Here is a 9,199-nt window from a genome sequence, read left to right as displayed (position 1 = left end):
ATTTTATTTTATTTCCATTATTAAACTGTTCTTATCTCAACCCATGAATTTTCTCACTTTTACTCTTCCAATTCTCTCCCCCATCCCACTGGGATGGGGGGGAGTGAGCGAACAGCTGTTTAGCTCTCTGCCAGGTTAAACCACAGCATAAACATACTGCATTTTCTGACAATTTTAATCGACCAAACAACATAGGAAGCTACTCCATGTTAACTTAACTTCTCAGTAAATTCAAGATCACAGATGACCCTACCTTTATAAAATTTAGATACCTTCTTACTTCCATTAGGAGTGAATTGTTATCTAGCTGTGGAAAACTGGTGCTATCTTCAGTCATGTTTTACAGATGTCAAGGATATTTCAGTCTTTTTAGTTGAAGTGAGATTAAAAAAAAGAGATTCTAGTTTAAGCTTATGATATGACACCTGGGAAGTAAGTCCATTCCTGGACTGTGCAGATGACTCCATTTTTCTTCTAGGAGTCATTTCAGAATTTTATGTCTGTCTTTCACCAGTACCTCAAGTGATTGACCACCCTCCCTATTTTTTTTGTTTTGTAATTGCATCAGCTGTAATTGGCCAACCTCAGACTGTACTTCTCTATGTGTTAAGGAGGCTGAACTACCTGACAGAAGTGAAATGGTTGATTCAAACTTTTCATAAGGTTGAATTTAAAATTAACAAAAAGAGAAGTCTAAAACCTAAGTTTTAAATGTCTACTCCTATGCTAGCTTCATCTAAAGGTCCCTTTATAGTCAAAGGGCAGAAAGAGACCATTTTAGGCCATGATTCATTTCCTCTTAAAGGAAAAAAATAAAGATGGTCAAATGCCCCTTTCCCAGAAAATATCAGTAGTTAATATCTAACATAATATGAATAACCCAATTTGAAATTCATCAGACTACTGATTCATTGAAGCCATGGAATAAGCCACATTTTTATATCTATGGATTACTAGTTACTTCTGTTATTCATTATAACTGTATGTTTCTTCTTCAGTATTAGCTGAAATATGGTTTTCTTTAGTGAGTTATGAACTGTGCCTTTTTTTTTTCTTTCTTTTTTTTTTTTTTCCAAAATGAGTGGGAATACTTACTTTTCTGACTTTAAAATGAAGTTAAAAGATATTCTAAACCAAGATGGCAAACACCGATTAACTGTTCTCCCATAACTCATGAGCACATAGCCGATACACCATTTTGCCAACAGCTTTTCCACTGTCGTGGTTGATAAGAAGTGAACAGAAAGAAGGTAAGAATTCCCTCTGAAATAAAAAGATTTTGTGTCTACTCTTTGCTGATATATCTATTGGTGGTATTAATAATAATTTCATAAAATTTATCTACTTAGGAAGGCATGATGCATAAATTAAATACAGTGTGGCTTATTTGACCTAATAAAGGAAAGCATTTGTAAAGTCTGAGAATTGTCACATGAAAAAATACATAAAGCACCAGTATGTAAGAGTGAAAGACATAGCAGGGTGAAAGAATTACAGAAATTCTAATTTTCACTAGAATAAAAGTGTGTGAACCTAGAATATGCAAAATTAAAATTGCATTTTAATTGTTTCAAGCTCATTAAACATGATTATGCATAATGAAGGAAAGTCAAACACAAAAAAGTTAATCTTTCAAAGTCAAGTAACAGCATAGATCATGGTATGAAAATTTATAGAAATTAAGATTGGAGTGTAGAGTTTAGAGCAAAGAGTTTGATTAAGAATTCTGAAATAAGGGAGGGTGAGAAATTGAAGAGGCAGTTTGGAAATAATCAGACCCTCAGGATTGCCCTCCCACAAAGCCAATGGCCAGAAGTTCCAAAATAAAATGCAACACTCGGAATCCAGTTTTCAGTAATCCAATCTTGAGAACTGTATGGAAAGTCTGAAGTATTGTTTACATTTCCTGTTCCTTTCTATTCTTCAAAGTAATGTTTTCTTAAATCTGTGCAGTGTCCCTTGAAATAGAACATACATGTTTATTTCCATCTTTCAAAATAATACTGGCAGGACTTCAGGCACGTTTTTTCCCCTAAAAAGCAGTGTTTCTCAGTATATATAAGTAGATTCCAATTTTTTCCTCTTTTTTACAGTTGTTTGTATTTTCCCATAAGTACTATAAGCAAGAATTTATACTCAGGCTTAAAAGAAATGACAGTCTGTTATGATCCATGTGAACATATAGCTCAGTATGACATTCAGAATGCCCCAAGGGAGGAAAAAAATCAAACCAAAACCAGTGATTTTAATATTCAAAAGACAAATAGCTTCAGAAACAGAATGTCACTTATTCTGTATTATCTCATCCTCAAAATAAAATAAAATAAAATAAAATAAAATAAAATAAAATAAAATAAAATTTTGGGTTAGATTTTCTGATGGATAACTTTCTGTAGATATACTTGTAATTTAAATAGTAAGACACACAATATCTCTTTTAAAGATCTAGCCACACCTACTGTAGAGGCTTGATTGAAGATATTTCATTGCTTTATCTAACACTGCTAAAATTTTATACCTCAGTTATGTCTTTCAGAAATCTTTCAGAGCTATTTCAGGGTCTATATATGTAAATATATACATGTGTACATGAGTATATTATGTATTATATATACATCATGCATATTATACAATTATATTTGTATTATGCATATTATAAAATAAGTATTTTTTTCTTAATGTGATTTTTTTCTAAATGAAACTATTAATTTACTTATTACTTACAAAAACTACGGCCATAAAAGGTCTTAAACTCTCTTAGAGTGTTTTGTATGTTTCCAAATTGAAATTAATTTTATTCTTATTCTAACATTCATGAGTTTCTTTGAAAAACCAAGTGATTATTACCACAGAAGTCTTGAATCAGTTAATGCTGGTGCTAGAAGAAAATCACAGCCAAAAATTTCCTCTTTCAAGTTTTCAGGCCAGCTCTATTCTTTAAAATGAAATCTTCCATGAACAAACACTGTCATTTGTCACACCATAAGCACAACTTCTTTAACATCCAAAGCTTATTTAAAAGGACTCTCTTCCAAATGTCTCCCACCCGTACGCCACACTTCTTTTGTTGCAGGCCATTCAAAAAACACTTGAAAAGATGGAGGAGGAAGTGAAATGAAGTTACAACATATGAAGTGCAAGTACTGAACACATGCATAACCATCTGTAGGCCAAGCTTTGAAGTCCCTGTTTGACAAAACTGAAGTCTCTTATCCTTATTACCCTACATACTCAGGAGAAAACCACTGCTTTCAAGCCAGTCCTGGCAGCAAAAACATTTTGTCCAAAACAACTACACAGCAAGTGATTTAACATGTGCCAGGAAGAACTTGAAAAGAGGAAAGCATGGTTTTAACAGAAATTTTGTAGTGGGGGAGCACTTCTGAAAAGATTATTGATGTACTATTTTTTTCAAATACACTTTTATCTTGGTAATCCCACTATATCATGAAGGTAGATATTTTTTTTCAGTATGGGATTCCTTACCCAGTTTTCACAGCACAAGTACAGCAGGAAAAACATGAATTAAATTACCTTTTTAAATGTATACCTAATATTTGGAAATGAATACCTTTTCTCCCTAGCGAGATTTTGGTGTTGGTTTTTTTTTTTTTTTTTTTTCCAAAAGCATTAACAGGGTCGTAATGTTAGTAGATAATGAAAAATATGATACATGAAATGAAACATTTAATAATTGGCAGATAAAAAATGAAATCAAGTACCACATGCATTTATATAATAAAACTTCTTTCCAGCTTATTTTCTTCACTGAAAGAATGATGTTGGCTTTTTTTCCCCCTTTATTTCCCTAAATCAGTGTTGCACCAGGAAAAATCAAGCATGTCTACGTTTTGAGTGACTGCCAGTGAGAGAATGACCAGTCATTTCAGAGCAGTAAACATCTTTCATTGGGTTCAGTTGTCAGATAAAAAAGAGAAATATACTCGGAACATAACTGTCTTCTCTGTGTACTGAGCTATTTTATGAAAACTAGTCAAAAGTACAAATAAATTATATCAGATATGCACTGATGTATTTAGAACTCATCCTGTGTATGGTAAACAGCTTCTCCTATTCTCTCTTTCCCAATCTGATTAAGGTACATGATGAGGATATACATTAGCAACCTTCAGTAAGGAACTATGTTGTAAAATATTGCAAATAAAAGTGATTTTATTGTAAATTTCTACAAGGTTTTGTTACAAGAAACTTAGGAGGAAGGCAAACAAGGTAAACTTTGATAGTCCTTCATTCCATTTGTTCTTTTCACTCTTTGTCTTTTCTTATTACTTCATTTCTGTCCCATTATTTGAAAGTAAGTCCACATCTCAGGTTCAAACAATGTTCCATAGATAAAAGTGCATAGTGCATGTCTGCCACTAACAGTTTCGCAACAATGAAAATTATGATCCTTACCCCTGTGACAAAGTTTGCAAAAGTATTAAAGAACTGTATTAAATTAATTCATTTTCTAAAGAAACCCTTGCTCTAGAAGAAAATGAGACACTCCCTAGCTCTTGGTGCTTTAGGCCATAGTTTATTAGTTCAGTACAAATATTTTCCTCTGAACATCCAGAACTATACATGACTGTTCTCTCTGCTCTTCAGTAATCATGCATTTACAACTCACATGAACTTTTGGGAAATAGGACTTTCTAAATTTTGCAAACTAAATGCTGTTCATTTATTATGCTCCTTTTTTTTTCATGGTTGGTTTTATTCAGAGCAAAGAATGAGCTTTAAGGGTCTGTCTTCATGAAAACCTGATTAAAGCACAGCTATTTGGAATCAACACAGTGGGGGAACAATTGTTTTATGAACATGCTTTTGTCCTACCTAAATACTGAAGCCTATATTAAAATTAGATAAATAAAAAAGATGTAGGGCAAATGAGATATATCAAGGTGAGAAGTGCAGAAAAAGGAATTAAGTGGAATGGAAATATGTTTAAAATATATATATATTAATTTGTTCTGGTTCATACTGTAGCTCTCCCTCTAAAGAGCTGAGAAAAAAAAATCTGGTTTGTGTTGGATAAATTTGTTGCCTCAATAAGAAAAATAGGCACAATGTAGTTAATTGACACTGGTGTAGCTTTGCACTGCTAATGGTTTGAAATTAAAACTAGTATCTAGAGACTGTAAAGGGAACTTAAGCCGAGTTGGCTAACTTGTGAAAACTTGTCAGAAACCTAAATTATGGAAGATAGCTCCAAATTATATTACCTTTCTGGAGCTTGCTTTGTCTTTTCAGGCTGCTAAAGCATGTTTTGGTCTGAAATGCTGACTTGTATTTCTTATGATATGGTAGATACATTCATTAGAAAAGAAAAAAAGAGAAAAAAAAAAAAAAGTCTTGCCGTTAGGAACAAGATGGGAAATGAGGTGGCAGAAAAGAGAAAGGGGATGGAGGAAAAACAAAAAAAATGAATGGGTTATTTACATATAAAATTAAAGAAAGAACAGCAACATTTCCTAGGGAGTTAATAGTAGGGAGAGTGCGTCTACCTACCAGTCCTATAAAAATACTCTGAGATTTCATTCCAAGATGGAATACTCTGATATCTTTTGTAACACTAAGGTGATGTCTACACTAGCATATAGTGAGGACCAAAAAGGGTAGATCTATAGAGCAGAACAGCTGGTGCTGAGGCCCTGATGTCCACACTATACGCATTTCACTGATTTATTTATTTTTCTTCAAACTAGTTCCACTCTGATGTCATGAACTGCATGCTTGTATGGCATTTTGGTATAGTCCTGAATCACATTTTTCACCTTCATCTGAAGGGAATTCAGTTCAAGCACTCAGGTACTACTCCATGATACAAACTAAAGCACAGTAGCAGGGGTAGCTGGGAGATTAATTCCAAAAGCTTACTCCTGATCCAGAATAAGACAGTAGTGTAGATGAACCTTGTGAGGACTCTGCTGACACATTATGGAAATAAAACATCCAGGGTGCTTCACCTGCTCCCTCATGCAGTCTTCCTGAATCCTGATCTGGACCATTTTGATTCTATGAAAGTATTTCTCAAAAGGCCATCACGAATCTTCCTTTTCATTTCCACTTGAAAAAAAGTCCAGGCATATGGACAAGTGATATTAGCAGTCAGTATTGCAGTGTTTCTACCCTGCAGTTCAGATGCATCCATAAGGAATGAGAAGAACCTTTTCCAATGGGTAGTGGAAAGTTTTGATATTAATATTTAATGATTATGGGGGAAAAAAAAGGCAACACCAAATTTTGATCTCTACTACGTCTACTTTTTATAGGTGGCATGGCTGAAGAATTTGAAAGAGAGATTTAGAAAAAGGCAGAAACTAAACTAGCTCAGAATTTCCTAGATTCCCTTCCCCTTTCTTCCTGTATTTCATTCCTCAAAAAAATTAGGCAGACACAGTCCCAGGCTTTGTTCACTAAAAGCTGGGTTTACATAGAATAAAGTATAATATTAGCATTATATACATTATATTTTCAATATAACCATGGGAAGACAAATTGGCAAAATGATCTAATTCATAGATAACACTCTTCTAAAGAACTTTGAATACCATCTCAACATACCCCTACTTATTCAGATGCCGCACCAAGAAGTAGATGCATTTCCACAATGAGTGACATGATTTGTTTGTCTATAAAAGTTGTATGGATAAAGATGCAAAGTGTCTGGACTTACCAACATTGTAAGCTTCTCCTACCTTGCCTCTTCTCCTGAAAGAGGAAACTGTGACAATAGCAATTTTGTATTCTTTCCCTTCTGAACTGTTATAAAGGTCCATGGTGTCACCAATTGTTTTTTTCTCCTCACTAGAATCACCTATCACAACAAATTAGTTTTAGGCAATATTAGAGTCAGGGTGTCAGGAATTAGTTTGTGAACTCTCCCTATCTATCACAAGAAGGTGCAAAATCCTTGCAAAGGAGGACGGGCTATGATGATTTTGCAAGCAGCTTTGCCAGCATAAGTATGAAGTCAGTATTTGGATTATTCTAGCTGAACCATTTTTGTCGGTGGGTGAGCAAAAAAGAGACAGGTGTAGCTGTAAGCTAAGGCTATGAATATCACCTGTTACTTATTCAGTTGCTGTACACTAGCAAACAAATTTGGGATAGAAACTGTTACCTGAGTGTTCCAAAATGTCAGTGAAAAAACTGCATTCTGTCAAAGAAGTCTGTTGGACAGCCATTGCTAAAGAAAGTATAGATGAAATGCAACATTAAAAAAAAAAAAAAATCACCTTTACTTTAATAAATGGGCTTATTAGGAAAAGCAAAAACTCAGAAAAAAGAAAGATTTAGAACCAAGGACATTTTATTAATCGAGACAGTTTATTAATCATGTCACAACATCCTTGTCATTATACAGAAATTTCAGTTCCAGCCTTAGAGCACTGTACAGAGGCAATACTAAAATTGTCCTGAGGATTCTATCCTTTAGGTAGAAAATACACATATTTAAGAAAAAATAAGAAGCAATGGGAATGCAAAGGAAAATGAGTGATATTCATATACATTCCCCTTTTCTTTTTCATGTAGTCCATGAAAAGAAAATATGATCCTCCAGAGTAGATACAAAGCTTAGGAATAAAGTGTACATGTTGCTTTTATTCTGCTGTGTTAATTTTGGGGAAAGGTTTTAAACACAGACAAGGAAATGCTACCATTTAATGGGGGAAAAAAGTCTGTAAAAACTCTATAGTGTCATTGTCATCTAACCACATGTCCTGGTTTTGGCTGGAATAGAGTTAGTTTCCTTCCTAGCAGCTGGCGTAGTGCTGTGTTTCGGATTTAGTATGAGAATAATGTTGATAACACACCAATGTTTTAGTTGTTGCTAGGTAATGCTTACACTAGTCAAGGATTTTTCAGCTTCCCACGCTTTACCAACTAAGAAGGCTGGAGGTGCACAAGAAGCTGGGAGGGGGGCACAGCCAGGACAGCTGACCCAAACTGGCCAAAGGGGTATTCCATACCATATGACGTCATGCTCAGTACATAAACTGGGGGAAAGCTGGCTGGGGGGGCTGCTGCTCAGGGACAGGCTGGGCATCGGTCAGTTGGTGGTGAGTAATTGTTTTTTGTTTGCATCTCTTGTCTTTCTTGGGTTTTATTTCTCTCTTTTTGCTATTTTCCTTTTCATTGCAGTTTATTATTATTATATTTTATTTCAATTATTAAACTCTTCTTATCTCAAGCCATAAGTGTTCTCAATTTTACTCTTCTAATTCTCTCCCCCATCCTACAGGGGGTGGGGAGTGAGCGAATGGCTGTGTGGTGTTTAGCTGCCTGCCGGGTTAAACCACAACAGTCCTTTTTGGCAACCAACATGGGCATGAAGGGTTGAGATAATGACAGATCTGACCAGAGTGTGTTAAAACAAATTTGTGATAAGCATTCATTATATTAGTTTAATAGTCACTGGTCATAATGTTGATTTATTTACTGAGAGTTGTTGTGCTTGTTCTCAGCATTGTGTTATGCAACATCTTACTTGCCGTATGCACTCCCTGTGTTGCTGTTTATCACCTTTGGGTGTTGGATTAAAGTTATCCCTTTGCTGTACTGTGTAACGCTGGCTTATGGTATGATAAAATTATTGGTCGTGAGATTGTACTCAGCACTGCCGTCATCCCCGTACTTCGGGAACCATCTCTCGGAAACTATTAATAATTACACTTTTTACTCTTCTTCTTGGAGAGCCAGTCTACGGGGAGACACCTTCCTTCACCTTCCCCTTCTCCTCCAGGCTAGTTACAGCAGCTCTTGAGAATTTTGAATATCCTTGGGATGTTGAAACCAGCATGTTCCTATTGCTATATCTCCTGAATATGTTTCAGGCCTTGTTTAAGGTTAAACAACTATTTAAGAATACCCCCCAGAGATCTGCCCTGAAGCTGGATAGTTATGAGTGACAGGGTGTGTGGGATAGCATGGGCAAGTACCCAGGACAGTGGTCACCTCCAATGTTTTGGAACTTCACCCTTGAACAAGTGCAGAATCCTGAAAAACTAGTAAAACATTTGGAAAAAGCATGCTGTCACCCTGGCAATTCCAGAGAGACACAGATCACTGCAATGTGCTGGGGCCTGGCCCATGCCTACCAAGCCTTGTTTAACACTATTCAGAACCCTCAAGGGGAAGAGAAGGTCTCTGGATCTGACAACAAAATGGCACGCACTGCGGCTACTCCAGCCCC

Source organism: Pygoscelis adeliae, unplaced genomic scaffold, assembly GCF_000699105.1.
Source record: "Pygoscelis adeliae isolate BGI_AS28 unplaced genomic scaffold, ASM69910v1 Scaffold37, whole genome shotgun sequence".
Classification (NCBI taxonomy): domain Eukaryota; kingdom Metazoa; phylum Chordata; class Aves; order Sphenisciformes; family Spheniscidae; genus Pygoscelis; species Pygoscelis adeliae.
This window is presented reverse-complemented; position numbering follows the sequence as displayed.